Raw genomic sequence first — 26,283 nt, forward strand, 5'->3', positions numbered from 1 at the left:
CACCTAACGTCAGGGGTTCGAGACCAGCTTGGCCAACATGATGAAAACCCATGTCTACTAAAAGTACAAAAATCAGCCAGATGTTGTGGCATGTGCCTATAGTCTCAGCTACTCAGGAGGCTGAGGCAAGAGAATTGCTTGAACCCTGGAGGCAGAGGTTGCAGTAAGCCAAGATCGTGCCATGGCATTCCAGCCTGGGCAGCAGAGCAAGACTCCATCTTAAAAAGGAAAAAAAAAAAAAGAATGGTTGGATGGATGGATGGATGGATGGATGGATGGATGGGTATAAAGAAATAGAAAATTGTTTCTAAACAAATAGACCACGGTGAACTTTACCTTCTTCCTTCCCAGAGCCGCCTTTCCTGCTCAAAACCTCATCATCTCATGCCTGAATAATTGCAAAGGTTTCTTAATGACAGGCAGGGTGGTCTAGAGAAGTGAGTTTCAGACTGGAAATTGGGAGACCTGGAATTTGAGCCACTTAAGTTGTTCTATCACTTTTGAAATATCACTGAACCTTTCTGGGCTTCAATTTGTTGAGATGTAAAATGAATAGTTTGGGCTAAATGTACTTCTAGGATGTTTCAACTCTAACATTCTCTGCTTCCTCCTACCCAAACAATGCCACAGATTAATTATAGTTGGGTACCAACATTTAAAAGTAAGATCTCACTGCTGTCTTGCTCAGCTGGGCTTTGGTGACAGAGACTGGGGACATCTTCCTAGGAAGTTGGTGACTAGAATGTGAAAAGAAACAATGGCCAGTTCCCCAGGAGACTTGGCTTAGGAACTGGTCTCCTAGAATTATTGAGCCCTTGTCTAAGGAAGTTCCACCTTTCGCTCTCCCTCTTCAAACTCAAGCTGGGAGCTTGTGAGGCTCCCTGTAGCCCCACTCTGTATGACTCTATGTGGCCACTATGCCAAGGTGGAGAGGAGGTCTGGACACCATTTGGCATCCTAGTAATGGTGGTGATTCTCTTTTTACTTCTTTCTGGTGTCCAACGTCCTCTAGTGTCACTGGCACAAAACAGGTCAGGCTATTGGAAGGCCACACTGCTTAAGAACAATGTCAGAAGATCCAGGCTCCCAGTTATATTCAGATTAGTGAAGTGCACCTTCTCCTAACTTACTCAGCTTGTCTCCTGCACCTAGTGCTATAAACGGTTGTGTTTCAGAGCTCCCCAGGCTGGCCGAATCCATAGTTCCAATCCCCAAAGTCCCTTGTCTAAATGTGATCTAACTTCTGCCCCAGTTTAACCCAGGGCTGTTTCTGACTCAGCCCCTGTCATCCTGCCTGGGCCCTAGGCAACACTGCCTCTCTAACGCCCTAGCTAGACAGAGCATTCCTGCTTACCCAACCCACAGACTCTCCCTACTTTCTGGGTTACATGCTTTTCTTCTGCTTGTTGCTTTATAACTCAGTCCATTATTCTGTGATCTAATCTAGCTAGTTTTGTGAGTTTTTGTTTGTTTGTTTTTTCATTTAAAAAGCATCTATATTTTCTTTCATCAACTTTGCATTCATCACAGTCATCACTCCTCATTCAACACCTTCCCATCTTATATTCCCCTTTCTTTCTTTTTTTTTTTTTCCCTGGAGATGGAATCTCACTCTATCACCCAGGCTGGAGTGCAGTGGTACGATCTCGGCTCACTGCAACTCCGCCTCCTGAGTTCAAGTGATTCTTCTGCCTCAGCCTCCCAAATAGCTGGAATTACAAGCACCTGCCACTGTGCCTGGCTAATTTTTGTATTTTTAGTAGCAACAGGGTTTCACCATCTTAGTCAGGATGGTCTTGAACTCCTGACCTTGTGATCCATCTGCCTCAGCCTCCCAAATTGCTGGGATTACAGGCGTGAGCCACTGCACCCAGCCGTATATTCCCTTTTCATAGGAACATTGACATAGTTAAACCCTACCTTATTCTATGATCATTCTTGTTTCAGTCACTTTTAGAGACACCACATCTCCAGAAGGGCTTTTGTTGTTTTCTCGGTGTACTTTAATCCAAATGGCAATTTTTTAGCCAAGTGGTTATTTTTTAAGAACATTTACTTTTTTTCCTGAGTATAAAAGTAATATGTAAAAAGGATCTCACACATACTGAGCACTTACTGTATTTCAGGCACCAAAACACATGCTAAAACTGCATGACCTCATTCCCTCCTCATGACAATCCTAATAAGGAAGGAGTCATTCTTATCTTCCCTTTCAAATAAAGAAACTAAGGCTCAGAGAGATAAAATACTTTTATCCAAGTTCCCACAACTACCAAGTGGTGGATGTGGAATTCAGATCATGGCTCCCAAACTTTAGAGTCCAAGGGTGTGGTGGCACGTGCCTGTAGTCCAGCACTTTGGGAGGCTGAGGCAGAAGAATTGCTTGAGTCCAGGAGTTTGAATCCAACTTGGGTGATATAACAAGACCCCATCTCTAAAAAATTTTAAAAAATAAAAGTAAAAAAAGACTCAAACAGGTGCGGTGGCTCCCGCCTGTAATCCCAGCACCTTAGGAGGCCAAGGCAGGTGGATCACCTGAGGTCAGGTGTTCAAGACCAGCCTGGTTAACGTGATGAAACTCCATCTCTACTAAAAGTACAAAAATTAGCTGGGCATGGTGGCAGGTGCCTGTAATCCCAGCTACTCAGGAGGCTGAGGCAGGAGAATCACTTGAACCTGGGAGGGGGAGGTTGCAGTGAGCCAAGATTGTGCCGCTGCACTTCAGCCTGGCAAGAGAGCGAGACTCCATCTCAAAAAAAATAAATAAAAATAATAAAAGATTCAGAGCTATGCACTGCCTCTACACAGGATCATCCTAGAAAGTGTGGAATATTCAGAAAAGCATGAAAAGAAAACTAAAACTTTCACAAGTCCAGACATAACTGCTAACATTTTGGTGTAGTCTCTTTTAGTCTTTTATATACGCCGGTGAGTATATACATTTTTTAAACGAAATTGGGAACACGTTGCATAATAAGATTTTGATTTAATTTTTTTTCCTACCCAATACTAGATCATGAGCATTTTCCCACATCATAAAGAACTGGTCACAAGTCAGCCCCAAATATAGTCCAGTGGAATCCAATGACAGCAGGCAACCAGAGGCAAAGTGTCTGTGGTTTTAGAAGGGAAATAAAGAAGCTGAAGGGCCGGGCACAGTGGCTCATGCCTGTAATCCCAGCACTTTGGGAGGCTGAGGCTTGAGGCCAGGGTTTTAAGACCAGCCTGGGCAACTTAGTGAGACTCCATCACTTAAAAAAATAACAAATAAAAAAATTAGGCCGGGCGCGGTGGCTCAAGCCTGTAATCCCAGCACTTTGGGAGGCCGAGACGGGCGGATCACGAGTTCAGGAGATCGAGACCATCCTGGCTAACACGGTGAAACCCCGTCTCTACTAAAATACAAAAAAAATTAGCCGGGCGAGGTGGCGGGCGCCTGTAGTCCCAGCTACTCGGGAGGCTGAGGCAGGAGAATGGCCTGGGAGGCGGGGCTTGCAGTGAGCTGAGATCCGGCCACTGCACTCCAGCCTGGGCAACAGAGCTAGACTCCGTCTCAAAAAAAAAAAAAAAAAAAAAATTAACCAGGTGTGGTGACGCACACCTGTAGTCCCAGCTACTCAGGAGACTGAGGCAGGAGAATCCCTTGAGTCCAGGGCTTTGAGGCTGCAGCGAGCTCTGATTGCACCACTGCACTCCAGCCTGGGCGACAGAGCAAGAGCTTCTCTCTAAAAAAACAGAAAACAAACAAACAAAAAAAAACAAATGGCTGGACACAGTGGCTCACGTCTATAATCCCAACACTTTGGGAGGCAAAGCGGCAGAATTGATCCCAAGAGTTCAAGACCAGCCTGGGCAACCTAGTCAGACCCCATCTCTACAAAACGTATGAAAATTAGCTGAGCGTAGTAGTGCGTGTCTGTGGTCTCAGCTACTCGGGAGGCTGAGGTGGGAGGCTTGCTTGAGTCCAGGAGGTTGAGGCTGCAGAGAGCCAAGATCGTGCCTCTGCACTCCAGCCTAGGCAACAGAGGAAGACTCTGTCCCAAAAAATTTAAAATATGAATAAATGATTAGGGGAAAAAAAAGTGCTGATGGCCATAGCCTTTGCTTTGGAAGATGATCACCTGGAGCCAGCCTGGGTGGTGCACAGGGTCTGATCCTGGGATGAGAAATCAGAGAGGGGAGAAGGCTTGGAACTCTTGGGTCGCCTTTGGGAAGTACCTTCCTTTATGTATCTGGATCGCACATGAAGGTGTGAGAAGATGGGCAGGCCAACTTGTGTTTGAAGTGGGAGTCAAAATGTAAAGTGGCTTTTACGCAGGCTCAGCTAAAGGCCAGGCTTCTGGAATAAGATGTGGAACACCCTAAATAAAGCCCCCTATAAACGTGTGAGTGGGATTACTCATTCATGGCGGAGAGGCTGGCTCCTCCTGGTGGTTTGGGTTCTCATGCTGGCCTGTGATTGGAGAGAACCATAAAGATTTCCTGCCTTCATTCTCTTAAATGTATATGTGTGAAAGAGAAGCTAAGTATATTTTATCTGCAGCTATATTTTTAAAGAAAAGAAGCATTTAAAAAAAAATCCAAGAATAGAGCAAGAAGGGGCAGAGAGAAAGGAAGATCTGGAGGCTGTCACCAGCCAAAAGATAATTAGCAACCGTGGGGCTGGGGACAAAGACAATGTCTAGTGTCTGTGATGGGACACTAGATGGGAAAGTCTCTGTGCTTATGGTGGGCCACTCGACACCCCTTGGCAGTTAGGCAGCTTTGGAGTGACAGCCTGAGGTGCCAGCCTCTTGGAGGTTGTACAACTGACTGCTACAAATTCAAGAGTGATAAAGAGTCCTGGTGGCCTCCATGACAGATACAGGCTGGTCCAAGGCACCTGTTCGGTGCAGGATCCAGGGCCAGGACATGGAGTCTTGGGTTCACCCATGAGCTGGTAGCACCTTTTGCCATATGACTCTGGGGAAGCCTTGGGCTACTCTGTGCTCACAGTTTGTCCCCTGACCCATACCAAGGTTTCACCCCTCCACCTTCCTCCTACCTGGGCATCTTAAGGACAGAGATGAGAAAAATGAAGGGAGATGCTTTGGGTTTCCATTATGAATATAGAGAGTTTTTCATCATTACATTGGTTATCTCAGAACCTCAGGGGAACCAATGTAATGCAACACATGGGAAGGAAACGGGGTATTATTGTTGAACATGCCACTTAACTGCTGCAGCCTTTTCACTCTCCTTAAAATATCAGATAATATCCTCTTGAATACCTTACAGGGTAAGGTAAGTGACAAGAATCACTTGAGATAATGGATGTGAAAGTACTTTGTATACCATGGAGTACCTACAAATATACAGATTCGTAGTTTTGGAGATTGTTGCATGGGAAAGGCCTTCCTTACTCCCCTGAGGTTGGGGAGACCATTCATTTCTCCAGCTCCTATAAAATTTGAGTCCTCTTTCTTGAGTAGGGTGGCTTCTCTCCATGCTGTGGAGTGGGAGAGTTCCAGCAAATGTGAATGATGTGTTCAAAGTGGGCGAAAAATCTTGGAATCTTGGGGCATTAAAAAGAATTCCTTAATTTATTTCCACTCTTGACCAAGCCAGTAGCTAACAGTGTGACCTTAACCTCTTAACTCTGAGCAAGTCACTTAACCTCTGAGCCTCACTTGTCTCGTTCATCATTTGTTTGTATCCACAAACGATAGTTATGATAATCTAAGGAGAGAGGATGGAATCTAAATGGAAGTGCTTTGAAAAGTTCAAAGTGCTGCACTTTAGGGTGGGCATGGTGGTTCACACCTATAATCCCAGTTCTTTGGGAGACTGAGGATAGCTTGAGCCCAGGAGTAACATGGGGAAACCCCATCTCTACCAAAACCAAACCAAACCAAACCAAAACAAAATTAGCCAGGCATGGCTGTGCATACCTGTAGTCCCAGCTACTCAGGAGGCTGAGGTGGGAGGATTACTGAGCCCAGGAAGATTGAGGCTGCAGTGAGCCTTGATCATGCCACTGCACTCCAGCCTGGGAAACAGAGACCCTGACTAAAGAACAAACACAAAACAAAAAAACAAGTGCTGTACTTTACAGCCCAGAAAAATTGAGGTCACGGAAACTCCACAGTCCCCACTCATACCCAGCCAGGCAAGTCACACTCTCCACTCTGGGGCCCAGGGTCCCCATATGCTAAGTGGGGTGTGCTCCAAGTTACCTCCCCTTCTTCCAGAGCTGCTGCGCACTAATGAGAACACTCACTTGTAGATGCTGGAATAGCCTGCGTTGAAAGCATCTCAGATTTACCCCAGCCTTCCCTTCCACGGTGATGTAAACAGAGTGGCTTTCACGCACACATCCCAGAACCAGCCCAGTTTTTGCCCTTGTCCTCTGACATAATGCATGCATTGATCAATAGACATTTATCAAGCATGCCTGCCCTGTAAAGCTTGGAGCAAGTCCCTGTTTCCCTGGGTTTTGGCAGCTCAAGGACGGGAGCTCCCGGGGAAGCTGTGCTGAGAAGTCGGCTGAGCCACTGAAGCCACAGGGTTTGGTTTCAGGGACGCCAGGTGAGGGGCGGAGTAAGAACTGGGAGGGTTCCCCAGGTGTGTTCCCCAGGTGTGGTGTGGTGTGGTGGGGGACAGGACGAGGGTCCCCGGGGAGGGAGAGAGGTGCTTGGCTGGCTGGGTCGAGTGAGTCATCGGCCCCCTCTGAGCAATCGCTGCTGCCCGGGTGGAGTCGGCCCGCCTTATTTGGCGCTTCTGTGCTGAGCCAGGCCTCCAGGGCTAAGGCGTTTGTTTCCCCAGCTGCTCCCCGGGCCGCGCTGGGAGCCCGCTGAGCCTGGCGCCTGCGGCTGAGTCGCACCGCGCAAAGGGCGGGGGAGCTGCAGGTCCGAACTCGGCCGGCTCGGGGCGAGGGCGGGCGGGGAGCGGGGCTGGCTGGGGCGAGCGACGGCGGCAAGGCTGCCGCACCCCCGGGACTCGCTGGTGCGAGGCTCCGCGTGCGGGCCACGGAGGTCCTGCACGGGGCAGCTCCCAGGCCTCTTGTCCCTAGAGCAGTAAATGCAGATGAGCACCTCTGCCATTCACTGTACTCCCACTCTCATCCCCCTCCTCCCTCTACCACCACCAAAAAGCCAGAATGTTTAAGTTGATTGATATTTTTTTTATTAGGCTAATAACATCAGATGCAGTATATTGACTATGGTTTTTTTTTGTTTTGTTTTGTGTTGTGTTTTCGTAGAGATGTGGTCTCACTGTGTTGCCCAGGTTACTCTCTTAATTCCTGGGCTCCAGTGATCCTCCTGCCCTAGCCTCCCAAAGTGCTGGCATTACAGGCATGAGCCACTGTGCCTGGCCTTGACTGTGTTGTTAAATGGCTATTTTAGACCATGAAATTGTCAACAAAAGTTCTTATTTAAAAGAGTCTTGATACCTTTAGGTGGTTCCATGGCTATCTTTGATCATACAAGTTAAAAAAGGTTGCTGGTAAAAATAGGAAGCTTTTTTTTTTCTTCTTCTCTCTCTCTGTCTCTGCCTTTCATTTCTAGTTCTATCTCTTGTTTATTTCTCAGGTGCACAAAATTGGATGAAAAATCTACAGTTCATGACACTTTCTTGACTGGTTTATGCATGCCTCTCTTTTTCTACTTATTTATATATGCTATTAATGATTTTTCTTAACGTAATGAACACACTTGAACCCACCACCCAAAAATGAGATCACTACCATTTGCATCCGCCTATGAGCCCTTCCTATTCTATCCCCCCACCTCATCACCTATCCCAACCACTGCCTTGCGCTGTAATGTTGTATTCACCATTCTCTTGATAAACATATGTATGCCTAAAGAAACATATTATTTGTACTTGCTTTATATGCTTTATCTAAAAAATATACTAGCTGGGCACAGCAGCACACGCCTGCAGTCCCAGCTACTTAGGAGGTTTAGGCAAGAAAATCACTTGAGTCCAGGAGTTCGAGGCTGCAGTGAGCTTCGATTAAACCACTGCACTCCAGCCTGGGTGACAGAGTGAGCCTGTATCTAAATATATGAACACACGGCTAGGCACGGTGGCTCATGCCTGTAATCCCAGCACTTTGAAATGCCGAGGCAGGGGGATCACCTGAGGTCAGGAGTTCGAGACCAGCTTGGCCAACATGGTGAAACCCCGTCTCTACTAAAAATAAAAAAAATTAGCCGAACATGGTGACAGGACGCCTGTAGTTCCAGCTATTCAGGAGGCTGAGGCAGGAGAATCGCTTGAACTTGGGAGGCGGAGGTTGCAGTGAGCTGAGATCATGCCACTGCACTCCAGCCTGAGTGATGGAGCGAGACTCTGTCTCAAAACAAAAAAGTGGGCAAAACAAAACCCTTTACAGACAAATAACAACAGAGGTTTCTACCAACAGACTCCTTCACTAAAGCAACTTCTTTTTTTTTTTTTGGACACAGAGTCTTGCTCTGTCCCTCAAGCTGGAGTACAGTGGCACAATCTCAGCTCACTGCAGCCTCCGTTTCCCAGGTTCAAGCGATTCTCCTGCCTCAGCCTCCCAAGTAGTTGAAATTACAGGCATGTGCCTTCACACCCAGCTAATTTTTTTTTTGTATGTTCAGTAGAGACGGGGTTTCACCATGCTACCCAGGCTAGTCTTGAACTCCTGACCTCAAGTGATCCTCCCACCTCGGCCTCCCAAAGTGCTGGGATTACAGGCATGAGCCACTGTGCCAGGCCTACTAAAGCAACTTCTAAAAGAAATGATTCAAAAGAAGAAAAATTATAGGCATACCTTATTTTACTGCACTTCAGACACTGCCTTTTTTTTTAATTATTAAACAAATTGAAGGTTTGTGGCAACCCTGTGTTGAGCAAGTCTATTAACACCATTTTTCCATCAGCGTGTGCTCATTTCATGTCTCTGTGTCACATCTTGGTAATTCTCATGATGTTTCAAAGTTTTTCATTATTATTATATGTGTTGTGATGGTTTGTGATGAGTGATTTTTTTGGTGTTACTAATATAATTGTTTTGGGGTGCTACAAATGGTGCCCATATAAGGCAGCAAACTTAATCAACAAATGTGTATGTTCTGACTGCCTCACTGACCAGCTGTTCTTCACCTCTCTCTTTCTCCTGCAGACTCCCTATTCCCTAAGACACAACAATATTGAAAGCAGGCCAGTTAATAACCCTACAATGGCCTCTAAGTGTTCATGTGAAAGAAAGAGTCACAGGTCTCTCACTATAAATCAAAAGCTAGAAATGATTAGGCCTACGGAGGAAGTCATGTTGAAAGCTGAGATAGGCCCAAAGCTAGGCCTCTTGTGCCAGTTAGCCAAGTTGTAAATAAAGGAAAATGTTCTTGAAGGAAATTAAAAGTACTACTCCAGTTAACACGCAAGTAATAAAGCAAAACAGCTTTATTTGCTGACAGGAAGAAAGTTCAAGTGGTCTGCTTAGAAGATCAAACCAGCCACAACATTCTCTTAAGTTGAAGCCTAATCCAAGGCAAGATCCTAAATCTCGTCAATGCTGTGAAGGTTGACAGAGGGGAGGAAGCTGCAGAAGAAAAGTTAGAAGCTAGCAGAGCTTGGTTCTTCAGGTTTAACGAGAGAAGCTGTCTCCACAACATAAAGGTGAAGCAGCAAGTGCTGAAATAGAAACCACAGCAAGTTAGTTGGAAGATCCGGCTAAGATAATTGGTGACAGTGGCTATGCTAAACAACAGATTTTAATGTAGATAAAACAGCCTTCTCTTGGAAAAAGATCTAGGACTTTCATAGCTAGAGAGGAGAAGTCAATGCCTGGCTTTAAAGTTTCAAAGAACAAGCTGACTTTCTCATTAGGGGCCAGTGCAGCTGGTGACTTCAAGTTAAAGTCAATGTTTACCATTCTGAAAATCCTAGGGTCTTTATTTGTTTAATGTTTACCATTCTGAAAATCCTAGGGTCTTTATTTATTTTCCACCCCTCCAGGTTCAAATGATTCTTCTGCCTTAGGCTCCTGAGTAGCTGGGATTACAGTCACCCGCCACCACGCCCTGCTAACTTTTATATTTTTAGTAGAGACGGGTTTTACCATATTGGCCAGGCTGGTTTCAAACTCCTGACCTCAAGTGATCCGCCCTCCTCGGCCTCACAAAGTGTTGGGATTACAGATGTGAGCCACTGCACCAGGCCTCTAGGGCGTTTAATAATTACGTTAAATCTATTCTGCCTGTGGTCTATCATCCAACAAAGCTTGGATGACAGCTCATCTATTTACAGCATGGTTTGCTGTATACATATATATATATTTTTTTCTTTTTGAGATGGAGTTTCGATCTTGTTGCCCAGGCTGGAGTGCAATTGTGCGGTCTCACTGCTCACTGCTCACTGCTACCTCTGCCTCCCAGGTTCAAGCAATTCTCCTGTCTCAGCCTCCCAAGTAGCTGAGATTACAGGCGCCCGCCACCACCCTGGCTAATTTTTGTGTTTTTAATAAAGACAGGGTTACATCATATTGGTCAGGCTGGTCTCAAATTCCTGATCTCATGTGATCCATCTGCCTCAGCCTTCCAAAGTGTTGGGATTACAGGCGTGAGCCACCGTGCCTGGCCAGTTTACCGAATATTTTAAGCCCACTGTTGAAACCTACTACTAGTATTTCAAAATACTACTGCTCATTGACAATGCACCTGGTCACCCAAGAGCTCTGATGGAGACATACAAGGAGATGAATGTTGTTTTCATGCTTGCTAACACAAAATCTGTTCTGCAGCTCATGGAACAAGGAACACATTTGACTTTCAAGTCTTATCATTTAAGAAATATATTTTGTAAAGCTATAGCTGCCATAGACAATGATTCCTCTGATGGATCTGGGCAAAATGAATTGAAAACCTCTGGAAAGAATCCACCATTCTAGATGCCATTAAGAACATTCAGGCCGGGCGCGGTGGCTCACGCCTGTAATCCCAGCACTTTGGGAGGCCGAGGCGGGCGGATCACAAGGTCAGGAGATCGAGACCATGGTGAAACCCTGTCTCTACTAAAAATAGAAAAAAATTAGCCGGGCGCAGTGGCGGGCGCCTGTAGTCCCAGCTACTCGGGAGGCTGAGGCAGGAGAATGGCGTGAACCCGGGACGCGGAGCTTGCAGTGAGCCGAGATTGCGCCACTGCACTCCAGCCTGGGCGACAGAGCAAGCAAGACTCCGTCTCAAAAAAAAAAAAAAAAAAAAAGAACATTCAAGGGCTGGGAATGGTGGCTCATGCCTGTAATCATAGCATTTTGGGAGGCTGAGGCAGGAGGATCACTTGAGCCTAGGAGTTTGAGACCAGCCTGGCAACACAGGGAGACCCTGTCTCTACAAAAAGTGAAAAAATTAGTCAGGCATGGTGGTGTTCTCTTGTGCTCTCAGTTACTCAGGAGGCTGAAGTGAGAGGATTGTTAGGGCCTGAGAGGTCAAGGCTGCAGTGAGCCATGATTGTGCCACTGCACTCCAGCCTGGGTGACAGAGTGAGACCTTGTCTGGAAAAAAAAAAGGAAAGAAACAGAATATTCATGATTCATGGAGGAAGTCAAAATATCAACATTAACAGGAGTTTGGAAGACATTGATTCCAACCCTCATGGCTGACTTGGAGGGGTTCAGGATTTCAGTGGAGGAAGTAACTGCAGATATAGTGGAAATAGCAAGAGAACTAGAATTAGAAGTAGAACCTGAGGATATGACTGAATTGCTGCCATCTCATGTTAAAACTTGAACAGATGAGGAGTTGCTTTTTAGGAATGCGCAAAGAAAGTGGTTTCTTGAGATGAAATCTACTCCTGGTGAAGATGCTGTAAATACTGTTGAAGTGACAACAAAGGATTTAGAATATTACATAAACATAGTTGATAAAGCAGCTGCAGGGTTTGAGAGGATTGACTCCAATTTTGAAAGAAGTTCTACTGTGGTAAAATGCTATCAAATATCAGTCCTTCATGAGGATGTAAAAAAAGAGGCTGGGCACGGTGGCTCACACCTGTAATCCCAGCACTTTGGGAGGCCCAGGCAGGTGGATCACCTGAGGTCAAGAGTTCGAGACCAGCCTGGCCAACATGGAGAAACCCTGTCTCTACTAAAAATACAAAAATTAACCAGGTGTGGTGGTGCATTCCTGTAATCCCAACTACTTGGAAGGCTGAGGCAGGAGAATTTCTTGAACCTGGGAGGTGGAGGTTGCAGTGAGCTCAGATCGTGTCACTTTACTCCAGCCTGGGCAACATAGTAAGACTCCATCTCAAATAATAATAATAATAATAATAATAAAATAAGAAAAGAAAGAAAAGGAAAAAATGCTGTCAAATAGCATCACATGCTATAGAGAAGTCTCACTAAAGAGTCAGTCAATGCAGCAAACTTTGTTATTGTCTTATTTAAAGAAATCATCACAGCTACCCCACCCATCAGTAAGCAGCCATCCACATTAGAACAAGACTCTCCACCAGCAAAAAGATTATCACTTCCTGAAGGCTCAGATGTTCATTAACATTGGTTTTTTGTTTTTGTTTTTCGAGACGGAGTCTCACTCTGTTGCTCAGGCTAGAGTGCAGTGGTGCGATCTCGGCTTACTGCAACCTTCGCCTCCTGGGTTCAAGCGACTCTCTCACCTCAGCCTCCCGAGTGGCTGGGATTACATGTGCCACCACGCCCAGCTTTTTTTTTTTTTTTTTTTTTTGGTGATTAATAGATTAATGTAATATACAGCCATCCTTAAAGCCACAACATATCACAGATAACAAAAGTGCTTTCACCAGTGAAAAAAAACCTTACTTTTTTACATCATCTAAGTAACTACAAATAAATTTCTCCTCAGAGAATCAGTGCAGTCTTCTTTTTTCCTTTTAAAACTTAGCTGGAGTTGCTTAAACTAATTCTTAATACCATTCTGAAAGTAGAAATATGCTGTTTAGAATACAGAAAATGCTAACAAAGTACAAAGATTTTAGTATTTTTTTTCATTTTCATGATTCGAGTAGAAAATAGTGCCAAGTAGGTGTTATTATACGTGGTAAATGAGACGAAAAAAATGTTTAGAATGCGAATTCACTGGACCTTTGCTGTATTCAGAAGTTAAGGATTTCACAGGTGAGAAGATTTCTCTAAGAGTTCTGAACTTTGTGTTTCCTCACATACTTTTAGTATAAACATTGTAAACTTAACATCTGTATTAATGTTACCTTTTTTAGGATTAATGATGAATGAGGTAGAAGATACTTCAGTTAAATTCTCAGGCACATAATTAAGTGTGTATTAACCTTTTTGAAAAGCATTTTCAACGGACACTGGTGGTTTTTCGGGAAATTGCTGAATACCCACTCATAAATGCAGACATTGATGAAGTAGGATATTTGTATATTTGCTTTTTTTTCAATTGAATTTTATGAACATTCAATTCAGTCATTCAATTTTATGAACATGGGGTCTAAGCAGATTTCAAAATAAAGACCATTTATAAGACTGGACCGTTTGAATGTTTACAATGTAGTAAATCTCTTGATTGCAGACATGTATGACTGTTTGGTAGAAACATTACAGTAATGGCAGTTTTTTCAGTTGGTGTGTAGTCCTCAATAATTATATATGAAATTGCTGTCAAACCAGTAAGACTGTATTTATGTATCCATCATTTTTAGGATTGTTGTTAACCTGAGCATATTTTCCCCAAATAACTTTGCCTCCTTGTGTCACAAGGTCCAATTCGCTCATATTTACCTCAATGACAGTACCTTTGGTAATAACACCCAAAGCTGTGTCCAGTGGGGATGAGGGATTCTTTTTTACACCAAGTGGCTTTCAGTTCAGGATGTGTTACATGGGCTTTCTTGAAACGCAGATTGGCCTGGTGAATCTTTCATATTTAGGTGGTTTTCTTGTAAAGCCATCTCCAACAAAGCAGACTTTAGTAACCATCCTCTTCCGTGCCTTCTTCTTTCTCTTTCCTGTTCGAATAACTTTTAATACTGCTGTTTCTCCCTGGGCACGTACTTTAGGCAGAGGGACTTCCCATTTTCCCGCCTTCTCTTTTCGTTTCTGTTTAATCATATTGGAAAGTACTTCAGCTCGAGATTGTCCCTCTCTGTCCAGCAGACAGGCAGGTCCTGCTCCCTGTGGAGTCTTTTCATCCTTCTCTTGTTTGGTGTTTCTCTTTTCATGCATCTTGATAGTCTTTTTCATTTGTATTTTCTCAGCATGATGCTGTTTATGGTAAAGCTTAGCCTTCAGACCAATCATTTTCTTTGCCTTCTTTGAACATTCATGAGCCTCTCGACTTTCCTTCTTTCTCTTTTTCTCATGATATTCCAAATGGTATCCATAGTGTTTACGGTGTAATTCAATATATTTGTTCTGTGGCATGGTGACGGCCACAGAGCCGCCAGGAGCAGCCCCTGGAGTGCAAAAACGCTCTCAATTTTAAGGTCTCAGAGACCCATGAACCCATACCGTGCAGGCCGGGACAAGAAAGGGCCACCCTTTTTTAAATATATATATATATATATATATATATATAATTTTTTTTTTTTTTTTTTTTTTTTTGAGACAGAGTCTCGCTCTGTCGCCCAGCCTGGAGTGCAGTGGCGCGATCTCGGCTCACTACCAGCTCCGCCTCCCGGGTTCACGCCATCCTCCTGCCTCAGCCTCCTGAGTAGCTGGGACTACAGGTGCCCACCACCACGCCCAGCTAATTTTTTTTTTTGTATTTTTTTAGTAGAGACGGGGTTTCACTGTGTTAGCCAGGATGGTCTCAATCTCCTGACCTCGTGATCTGCCTGCGTTGGCCTCCCAAAGTGCTGAGATTACAAGCGTGAGCCACTGCACCCGGCCTTAAAAAATATTTTTAGTAGAGACAGGGTTTCACCATGTTGGTCAGGCTGGCCTTGAACTCCTGACCTCAAGTGATCTGCCCCGCTCAACCTCCCAAAGTGCTAGGATTACAGGCGTGAGCCATGGCCGATCATTAGCATTTTTAACACAAAATATATTTCAATTAAGGTAGTCACATTGTGTTTTTTAACCATAAAAACACTTTATAGTATTGTGTAGACATAACTTTTATATGCATTGACAAACCAAAAAAGTAATAAATAACCAGGAACTTGCCTTATTGCAGTGGTCTGGAACCTGCAATGTCTCTGAGGTATGCCTGTACTAAAAGGAAAGTCTAAGATTCAAGAAGGGATGATGGACTGGGCACTGTGGCTCATGCCTTATAGTCCTAGCATTCTGGGAAACCAAGATGAAAGGATCTTTTGGGCTCAGGAGTTCAAGAACAGCCTGGGCAAAATAGACCTCATCTCTAATAAAAATTTAAAAATAAATAGATAAATAAAAGCCTGGCATGATGATGCAGGCCTGTAGTCCCAGCTACTTGGGAGACTGAGGTGGGAGGATCACTTGAGCCCAGGAGATTCAGTCTGCAGTGAGCTATGATGGCACCACTGCCCTCCACCCTGGTCAACAGAGGAAGACCCTGTCTCAACAAATAAATAAATAAATAAATAAATAAATAAATAAATAAATAAATAAAAACAAAGAAGGGATGATGAGCAAATAAAATGGTAAACATGGAGTGAAATCTAAATATTGATGTCAAAGACAAGAAATATAAAAATGTCTAATAGATATGAATAAAATGAAGGTATAATTAAAATCCTCAGTAACTATAGCATATAAATTGGAAGGAGAGGCCAGGCGCGGTACCTCACACCTGTAGTCCCAGCACTTTGGGAGGCCAAGGAGGGCGGATTACAAGGTCAGGAGATTGAGACCATTCTGGCTAACATGGTGAAACCCTGTCTCTACTAAAAATATAAAAGTTAGCTGGGTGTGGTGGCACATGCCTGTAATCCCAGCTACTCAGGAGGCTGAGGCAGGAGAATCGCTTGAACCCAGGAGGCGGAGGTTGCAGTGAGCCTAGATCGCGCCACTGCACCACTCCAGCCTGGGTGACAGAGCGATCCTGCATCTGAAAAAAAAAAAAAATTGGAAGGTGAATATAGTAATTGGAGTTTAAGTGTTCTAAGATCCTTATATTTTCTACAGAAAAAATTAAAGATATTGATTATTAGAAGTCTTTATGTTAAGATTTCTAGGCTAATACATGTTAAGATTTCTAGGCTAATACTCAAAAACTTGGTATAATGTAACTTCCAAACTAGCAGAGGGGAAGAAAAATGAAAAGGAAATACAAATGAAAATGACAGGAAATGTGTCAGTTAAAAAAAAAAATGTTGTGATATAGAAGAAAATAATATTACCATTTCTTGAATAGCTCTTATATTAATCACTTTGAATCATTAATCTTTATAATTTCATGTAATATATGTCAGAATGACAAGCCCAAAGCAGGCATTTAAAATTATAGTTTCTGGACAGGTGCAGTGGCTCACACCCATAATCCCAGCACTTTGGGAGGCAGAGGTGAGAGGATCACTTGAGCCTAGGAGTTTGAGATCAGCCTGGACCACATAGCAAAACCTTGTCTCTACAAAAACATTAAAAAATTAGCCAGGCATGGTGGCACACCCCTGTAGTCTACAAAGGAGGCTGAGGTAGGAGGATCACTTGAGCCCAGGAGTTTGAGACAAGCCTGGACCACATAGCAAAACCTTGTCTCTACAAAAACATTTAAAAATTAAGCCAGGCATGGTGGCACACCCCTGTAGTCTACAAAGGAGGCTGAGGTGTGAGGATCACTTGAGCCCAGAGGCCAAGGCTTCAGTGAGTTCTGATCATGCCACTGCATTCCAGCCTGAGTAACAGAGCAAGACCCTGGCTCAAAAAATAAAAATAAAAATTAGCTAGGCATGGTGGTGCATGCCTGTAGTTCTAGCTACTGGGGAGGCTGAAGCGGGAAGATTGCTCCATCCAGCCTGGGTGGCAGGGTGAGACCCTATAGCTAAAAAACATATATAAATAGCAGGGCGTGGTGGCTCATGCCTGTAATCCCAGCACTTTGGGAGGCCAAGGCGGGTGGATCACGAGGTCAGGAGTTAAAGACCAGCCTGGCCAAAATGGTGAAACCCTGTTTCTACTAAAAATACAAAAAATTAGCCGGGCGTAGTGGTGTAATCTCAGCTACTCAGAAGGCTGAGGCAGGAGAATCGCTTGAACCTGGGAGGCGGAGGGTGGAGTGAGCCAAGATCATGCCACTGCACTCCAGCTTGGGCGGCAGAGCAAGACTCCATCTCAAAAAAAAAAAACAAAAAACAAAAAAAAAAAAACAGAAACTTGTCCGAGGTCACAGAGCTTGGATTCCAATCCAAGTATTTGAAATTCAACCCAAGCTACTTTCCCCTTTACCATGTGGTAGATTTTTTGTCTCTGATGCCAAAACGTCATGTAACAGCCAAGAACATGGGTTTTTTGGACCTGGGTTTATGGTCCAGTTTCGCCACAAGTTAACTGTAGGGCTTTAGGTCTCAGTTCCTTCAATTCTTGAAAGGGGATAAAAATAGCTATCACAAAAGGCAGTAGGTTGGAAACTTGTGAGAATGCATGCCATTGGGGTGAGAATGCATCAGTTGGGGTGGTGGAGATAAAAAATGAGGTCCCAGTTCAGTGTAACAGCAGATGAATAGGCTCCTAGGGAGCAGTAAGAAGAGAACGGAGGTGGGGGGTGGGGGGAGGCCTGGGCGTGGTGGCTCACACCTGTAATCCCAGCACTTTGTGAGGCCAAGGTGGGCAGAGCATGAGGTCAAGAGATCGAGACCAGCCTGGCCAACATGGTGAAACCCCGTCTCTACTGAAAATACAAAAATTAGCTGGGCATGGTAGTGAGCACCTATAGTCCCAGCTACTTGGGAGGCTGAGGCAGCAGAATCGCTTGAACTGGGAGACGGAGGTTGCAGTGAGCCAAGATTGCACCACTGTACTCCAGCCTAGCAAGAGTGAGACTCTGTCTCAAAAAAAAAAAAAATAAAGAAGAAGAAGAGCATGGGGACTGGGCGCGGTGCCTCATGCCTGTAATCCCAGCACTTTGGGAGGCCGAGGTGGGCGGATCACTTGAGGTCAGGAGTTTGAGACCAGCCTGGCGACATGGTGAAACCCTCTCTCTACTGAAAATACAAAAATTAGCCGGGCATGGTGGGGTGGCCCTCTAGTTCCAGCTACTTGGGAGGCCAAGGCAGGAGAATTGCTTGAACCAAGGAGGCAGAGATTGCAGTGAGCTGAGATCACGCCACTGCACTCCAGCCAGGGCAACAAAAGAGAAACTTGGTCTTAAAAAAAAAAAAAACTTTCCCAAGGTCAAATGGATAATGATGGTGGTGGTGGATCTGGGATTTGGGCCGTCTCTCCACGGAGCTTACGCTCTTAATCACTGTACCATACTTTAAGAGATGAATGATCACTGAGGAGAGCTCTCATGTCTGGAAAGCAACTCAAAGGCAGTATTATGAAAAAAGTGTGGCTTCTGCCAAAGTTGGGTTTGGATTCTGGCTTGTCTTCTTACTGTGTGAGCCTAGACAAATTATGTAGCCAGTTTTCTCCTCTGTAGAATGGGAGTGATATGACCCATTTCCCAAGGTCGTTGAGAGGATCAGATGAGATACTAATACAGAGTGATCAAAAAGCCTGGAGACTTACTTCTCCGTCTTGGATCAAGAAAGCCTTAGCTGTACCTGCTCTAACCAGGTGCCTGTGTTCTCTGAGCTGATGATAGGGTGACTTTGGGAGAGGAGAGGATGAACACAGATGCCTCTCTCCTGCTCTTTAAAAAGGTGATTTGTCTATCTTATGCCCACCACCCTCAGTGCACTCCCACCGTTGTCCCCCACCACACACAAACACACTGCATGGTATTCAGAAAGCCCAGTCTGTTTCTCCGCCCCTTTGCCTTGTCACTCAGCTTTGCCAGGTCCCTTGAGTTCTTTGATGTTGTGCCAGGCTCTGTGTGGGCTCCCAGCCCTGGGCATGTCTGTGGTGACTGACCTGTGCCCCACTGGCCTGCACCTCCATTACCACAATGGGTCTGAGCCCCGCTGACAGCAGCTGCTGGTCCCACGTCTGGAACTTAGCTCTGCTCTTCCCTTCTCCACCCTTCTCACCTGTCTATACCAGCATGAGTCTTCCATCTGCTCTTCTTTCTTCTCCTATTTTTATTTATTTATTTATTTATTTATTTATTTATTTTTTACTGTGATAAAATATACAGAACATAAAATTTGCCATCTCAACCATTTTGTTGTTGTTGTTGTTGTTGTTGAGAGAGTCTCACTCAGTCCCCCAGGCTGAAGTGCAGTGGCATGATCTTGGCTCACTGCAACCTTCACCTCCCAGGTTCAAGTGATTCTCCTGCCTCAGCCTCCCGAGCAGCTAGGACTACAGTCACACTCCACCATGCCCAGCTAATTTTTTTTTTTTTTTTTTGAGATGGAGTCTCGCTCTCTCGCCCAGGCTGGAGTGCAGTGGCACAATCTCAGCTCACTGCAAGCTCTGCCTCCCGGGTTCATGCCATTCTCCTGCCTCAGCCTCCCTAGTAGCTGGGACTACAGGTGCCTGCCACCATGCCCGGCTAATTTCTTTTTCTATTATTAGTAGAGACAAGGTTTCACCGTGTTAGCCAGGATGGTCTCAATCTCTTGACCTCGTGATCTGCCCGCCTCGGCCTCCCAAAGTGCTGGGATTACAGGCGTGAGCCAACACGCCCGGCCTAATTTTTGTATTTTTAGTAGAGACAGGGTTTCACCATATTGGCCAGGCTGTTCTTGAACTCCTGACCTCGTGATCCACCCGCCTCAGCCTCCCAAAGTGTTGGGATTACAGGCATGAACCACCGCACCCAGCTTATCTTAACCCTTTTTAAGTAGACCGTTCAGTGGTACTAACTACATTCCCAGTGTAGGGTTCCCATCACCATCATCCATGTCTAGAACTTCTCCTTCATCCCAAACTGAAACTCTGTACCCATTAAACAATAATGCCCATTCCTCACTCCATCCAGCCCCTGGGAACCTCCACTCTACTTCCTGTCTCGATGAATTTGCCTATTCTACATACTTCATATGAATAGAGTTATACCCTATTTATTTGTGTGTGTGCAACTGGCTTATTTCACTTAGCATAATGTCTTCAAGGTTCATCCGTGTGGCAGCATGTGTCAGAATGTCCTTCCTTGAATAATAATTCCATTGTATGGATGTGCCACACTTGTTTGTCCATTCATCTGCCCATGGAGGCCCTCCTTTTTTTAATCACATTTTTTGGGTATATCATCCTTTGCAGTAATATGAAGAGAATAGCCTGCTCTTTCTTTGTAGCAGGAAACTGAGGAGGGTCACTCTCCTAGATGGTGGAAGACAGGTGGAGTTGAGTGTGCTGTTTATAAACTCCGTCCTGAGGTTTTACCCTTCCAGAGGTCTCTTTTCTCGACAAATACTTAATGCGCATGACATCATCTGAACCCAGAAGTGCTAGCTAGAGAGAAATGATTATCTGGGGCCACAATCTTGCCTTTGCTTGCCTTCCTAGGGAAAGACCCTATTGTTGACCCTAAAGATTCCCTCCTTTCAATACTGAAGGCCTTTAAAGGGTGGAAAGACTCTAGAGCAACATTTTGTTTCCCGTTTATATGTTTCGGGTTTGTATTTGCTTTTGTTTTTTGCATTTCTTCCCCTTGTCAGTCTTTGTCTTTCCTGGTCCCGATGCACTTCAATATTTCTGGATGTGCTGTACTATAATCATAGGCCTTCTTAATATGGGTGTATCCTGTCTTCTTTATTTAGAATTGTGCGGACTGGGAATTCCCTAAGGGAAAAAGCCCTCTTCCTTTCTTTCTCTAATGTCCCTCCACCCTTTTTTGTTCCCTCCCTTTTGTACCTCAGCACCACACCAGGAAGTGTACCGCCTCCATCTAGACCACAAACTGTACCCTCAAGGTGTCCATGGCCAAGAAGAATGACACACACAGACATCACACGTACATTCAGCATGTCTCACTGTTACCTCTGAGAGGAAGTAGGAGAACCTGTATTAATCCTCTGAGCTCATCAGGACACGAATCCCTAGCTCCAATGTCCTGGGTTGGGCCTAGAATTATCCCACTATTTTATACAGGCTGCTCTCTCTCTTTTTTTTTTTTCTTTTTAAGCCAGGTCTTGTTCTGTCACCATGCTAGAGTGCAGTGGTATGATCATAGCTTACTGCAGCTTCAAACTCCTGGGCTCAAGCAATCCTCCCTCCTCAGCCTCCTAAGTAGTGGGGACTACAGGCACATGCTACCACGCCCAGCTACTTTTTTATTTTTTGTAGAGATGGTGTCTCACTGTATTGCCCAGGCTAGTCTCAAACTCCTGTCCTCAAGTGATCCTCTTGCCTCAGCCTCCTGAGTGTCTGGGATTACAGGCATGAGCCACCGTGCCCAGCCTCTTCTCTCCACTTTCTCTTAGGACCTTGTAGTATGGAGTAAACCTTAGCTTCTTCTATGCTCTTCCTGTGGTTGAATGGCCTTAATTGAGTGAGTCACCTCACCTTTAAGACCATATGTTATAAAATCTGTCAAAGAACGATATTGTCAGTCCTGTCTAGCTGAAAAGATTGTCGCAAAGATCAAATGTCAGAGTGCTTTGAAAACTGTGAAGCATTACCCAAATGTGAGTTCTTAACACAGAGTTCTTTTACTGTCATGAACTTTTTCTGTCTTTTTACTCAGTCTTGCTGACACCACTTAAAAAGGAACCTCAGACAGATAGATTCCACAGATATAGCTTCAAAAATTAGAGATTCTGGAGAAGTCTGTGAATGGGGAGTACCAATGTCCTCCTGGTACACAGAGCCAAGGGTCCAGACCCAGGACTGGAAAGTATAGGAACACGGTGGCCAGAGGCACGGGGAGGCTCTGACAGAGGGGCAGAGGCAGTGTGCCTCACTGTTCAATGGATTTTTAAGATACTTGATCTTCATCCAAGGGCAAGGGCCATTGCACATGAAAAAAGTAATAATCCTTTCAACTTTGGTATGGGGTAGATGACTTTTTGATCCCCATTTTTTTAGATGAGGAAACGAAGGCTCAGGGAGAATGGATTTGGAGGAGGGTTGGCTGAGAGGCACTGGTGCTACTTGGGAAGGACTGTCACAGGAGAGCCTGTGAGCTGTGAGGGGCAGGAGCCTGGCCCGGGTGCAGAGACCCCACAGGGCTGCCTGCTTTCGCATCTTCAGCCCTGCCTCTGGTGCATCCCCAGGTCAAACTGCATTCACTTCTGATTTTCTTCCTGAGATATTTTTCAGGATTTGGTGACCCAAGGGAATGCCAGGTTGATGGTTAACTGCACCTGCTAGTCCTTAAGTTACTTTGAAAGATTTTAGAAAGGTGAATATAGCCCACAGGTGCAAGGCCCATCTGGCAAAACTTAGGGTGGATTTCATCTCCCAAACCACCTCCTTACCTGGTGCCCATGTTCAGGGCACATGCTACCTGACTGTATATAGCAGCTCTGGAAAGAGAAGGTCTCCTTCTGCTCAGGCTGAAGGGGAGGCCCACGCTGTGATGAGCTCTCTCCTGCAGCAGCTTGATGACCACAAGCTGGCGGCAGGGGAAAACCTAGAGGTTTTGGGTAGGCACAGGCAAGCAGGCACGGGAGATGTTTCTGCCCTTCCTTTGACACCCAATACAGACTTCTTTGCTTCAGATGTCTCTTCCCCTGTCCTGCTTTCCCATCAAGATTGTGTAGCCTTGGCCTGGCTCGGTGGCTCACGCCTATAATCCCAACACTTTGGGAGGCCGAGGCAGGCGGATCATGAGGTCAGGAGTTCGAGACCAGCCTGGTCAATATGGTGAAACCCTGTCTCTACTAAAAATACAGAAATTAGCCAGGCATAGTGGTGCATGCCTGTAGTCCCAGCTACTCAGGAGGCTGAGGCAGGAGAATCACTTGAACCTGGCAGGCGGAGGTTGCAGTGAGCCAAGATCACAGCAGTGCACTCCAACCTGGTGACAGAGCTAGACTCCATCTAAAAAAAAAAAAAAAAAAAAAAAAGATTGTGTAGCCTTTTTATCCAGTGCTCAGCATAATATTTGACTCGTATGTGCTTAAATGTAAAATGAGGGGATTTGTTTAGACTTTTCCATCTACGTTGCTATGATTATGGGATTCTTGTTTGACGTAGTTGGTGGGAAAAGTAGGGGACCTGCTCCCTGAAAAGACCTGGAACTTATTGGCTAGTATTGTTACTGGTGATAAAATTGTGACAGGTCTGACCTGCCTCCCAGCTTGTGGTCAGCCCACCCTGGCCCCTGTCTGCTTTGAGAAGGTGGTGGAGCATACGTGGTAATTAACCTACAGTGGTGCCACAGTTGCTGCTTCTGGGTATAGCAGAGCGGTGAGCAACTCTGTCTCCTTTCCAAGCTGGCACCAGCTCAGGAGGAAGCATCCAAGGGGATTCTCATAAGCCGCAGAGAGCTGCCCATGAGTCTGAGAGGGAATTCCTGGGCCAGGTGGCCGCACTCAGCTGACAGCTCCTGCTGGGAGGAATGGTAGCATTTTGGTTTCTTACAATGTTCTCCTCCTCTGGCTCCTTTGAAATGAGAGTTGAAAGAGTCCTGACCAGGGGACCTGCAGGGGGTGGACAGCAAGGCAGGCCTCAATTCTGGAAACAGCACCTCCACACATCACTTCTGGGGATAATTATCTCAATTGCCCTCTTGCAGGCAAAATTCAGAGTCTTTGGAGGGCCTTCGCCTTCCCAAAGCAGCTTAATTTTGGCCTCTGTTCTTCCTGCCTCCTAGGTTTGGTTGGGTGGACATTTAATATAGTTGAAAGCTGACTCCTCTTCCTATTAACCTCCTAGGCTTATCTCACCCTCTGAATAAGGCCTTATAATCCTACACATGAGGCCTCTCTCCCTATGCTCACCAGGAAAAATTGAACTCTCAAGACTGTCCATTTTCTTTGCCCTGTTATGGAAACTTCTCTTCCTTTTGCCATATCCCCCTTTCATCTTGGCTCTAGAAACTATTCCTTTAGGGAGAAAAAGGCAATTCCCTTCCTGCCCTTCTTTTGAACCAAACTTCTGTTTGTGGTCTTGGAAACCATGACAACCTGGCCTAAGAAGCCACCTTGAGCATCTTGGAAGTTAATATTTGAGAGCTGTGTACTCACAACTGTGAGCTCTCTAGCACCTTTCTGTTTTTGTTTTGTTTTGTTTTGTTTTAAGATAGGGTCTCACTTTGTCATCCAGGCTGGAGTGCAGTGGTGCCATCTCCACTCACGGCAACCTCTGCCTCCAGGGTTCAGGAGATCCTCCCACCTCAGCCTTCAGAGTAGCTGGGACTGTAGGTGTGCACCAGCATGCCTGGCTAATTTTTGTATATTTTGTAGAGATGGGGTTTCACCATGTTGCTCCGGCTGGTCTCGAACTCCTGGATTCAAGCGATCTGCCCACCTCAGCCTCCCACAATGCTGGGATTACAGGCGTGAGTCACCGTGCCCGGCCTCTAGCACTTTTTTCCAAAGGGGGACAGAAGCCGGTGATCTGCTGAGAGGAGAAAGTTTCAAACAAAGCAACCGTAGGTAATCCTTCTACAATTACATTAGCAAAGGAGCAATGTTCTGTGTAGGTTCTAGAGAGTGGATCTGGGCAGCTTTCGCTGGGAATCTGGAGTGATGTTCTGGAGTGTGGTCTATACTTATTTTTCCTGTGCTCTTTTCTTCTTTCCGCTTCTCACAATTACTCAGTTACTCAGTAGACAAGCGTTGGAGGTAGTTATCTTTTCGCTTACACCAACTTTTTTTTCTTTCTTCTCGATATGTTTGTCCTTCTTGCTCGGGTGCTACCTTTTAAAGCCCAAAGTTGGGAATCCAGGGAGCTGCGATGATTAACTGCAGGAGCCCAGTGGAAGAATTCCACAGCCTTAGACGGCAAAATTTCCATAGCCTCACTGCCATGGGACTTCCCCCGCATGAAGGAGCGCTCTCTTTCTTGGGCTGGCCATTGGAGGAGGGAGGGAAGAGAGCTGGCTGGCGTGTCCTCAGCTTCTCTGAGGATCTGGCTGCTTACAGAGAGAGGGCCCAGTGACAGGAACCCTAAAGGGAGGAAAGCAACCCCTTCCCCCCACTCTGAAAAAGATCCTTCTCTGGTGATGAAGATCTTGCTAATTTGGAACAGCTGGCCAGGGCGTGTTAGACTGGAGGAACTGGGGGGAAGCTTGCTCTGGCAATCTTCTGCAGAAGCAAATGTTAGGCAAATAGCATGAGATGCCTACGAAAGTTTCACTCTGCTTGGATAGGATGCGTGATGCTACTCCTCCTCTGCGAATCCTTGTGTAGTGATGGGGAAAGAGAGAAGAAAGCAGCCTGTCACCAGGGGTTGGATTTTAGCGTCCATATGTCTATTCCCCACCACGCTCTGTAGGCTCAGAGTGGAACGGAGGTGGAACAGTGGAGCCATCTTGCAGCTTGTAGTTGGGTAGGACTAGCTTATTGTGTTCAGTTCTTGAGTTGTCAGCTTCCTTGGGAACCCTGAAAGGAGCCAGGGTCGGACTGTAGCCCCAGGTGCCTTTTCAATCTGTCTAGTCTCCTGGCCACTTCCTTCAACAAGCCACTCCTCTATTTATGCTAGATTGGGAGCTTGGCTGAGCACACTACATCCTGACTTTGGTGGTTTGTTTTGTTTTTTCATTTTTTAGAAGGCTGTAGTTACTGTAACTGACTTTTGTATTTAATCCATGGGAATATTCTCCTATCCCTCCCCCTCCCCTACCTAGAGTCTTCAATGTTAGCTGTTTATCTCTACCTCCAGTGTAGTTAGTTCCTGCATAAATGTTTGACTTAGACAAGCAAGCTCCAGATGGATTGGGGATAATGCAGATTGGCTCATGGAATCTGGTCCCACATGCCTTTGACCCATCATCCGTGACCCCAGTGACACAGATGGGCCCTGGGTTGGTGCTGGCTGTGACAGCCCCACAAGTACCTGACTTGCTTCTCAGCACATTCCTGCTCCTTCCACTATGTGAACCACTGTGGACTGGGACAGGACTGATTGGTTTCAGAAATTATCCAGGCAAGGAGAGTTAAATTCCATCCAATTAGGCTGTCCCTGGAGATGTGGAAAAAGAGAATGAGAGAGACTGAGAGACTGAAATAGACAGATAGGAGAGGAGGAGGTAGGGGAAGGGATACACATAAGTACGGGATAATAAAGTTAGAAGTTTGGGAATGAGGTATAGAGAAAAATGGGGACGTGGAAATAGTTTGGTGCTAGGTATTCTTCTTATGATCTTGGTAGCTCAAGGCTTTTGAAGTGAAATAATCCAGAAAATA

General features: G+C 45.4%; 1 protein-coding gene and 1 pseudogene across 7 annotated transcripts in view; one reads left to right on the plus strand and one right to left on the minus strand.

Annotated features, from left to right (window-relative positions):
- Nucleotides 1-26,283, plus strand: part of LOC105484775 (ATPase plasma membrane Ca2+ transporting 4) — a 115,502-nt gene that overhangs the window by 17,744 nt on the left and 71,475 nt on the right. The window lies entirely within an intron of this gene.
- On the minus strand, nucleotides 13,619-14,381 carry LOC105484776 (ribosome biogenesis protein NSA2 homolog pseudogene; annotated as a pseudogene).

Source organism: Macaca nemestrina, chromosome 1 (assembly GCF_043159975.1).
Source record: "Macaca nemestrina isolate mMacNem1 chromosome 1, mMacNem.hap1, whole genome shotgun sequence".
Lineage (NCBI taxonomy): Eukaryota > Metazoa > Chordata > Mammalia > Primates > Cercopithecidae > Macaca > Macaca nemestrina.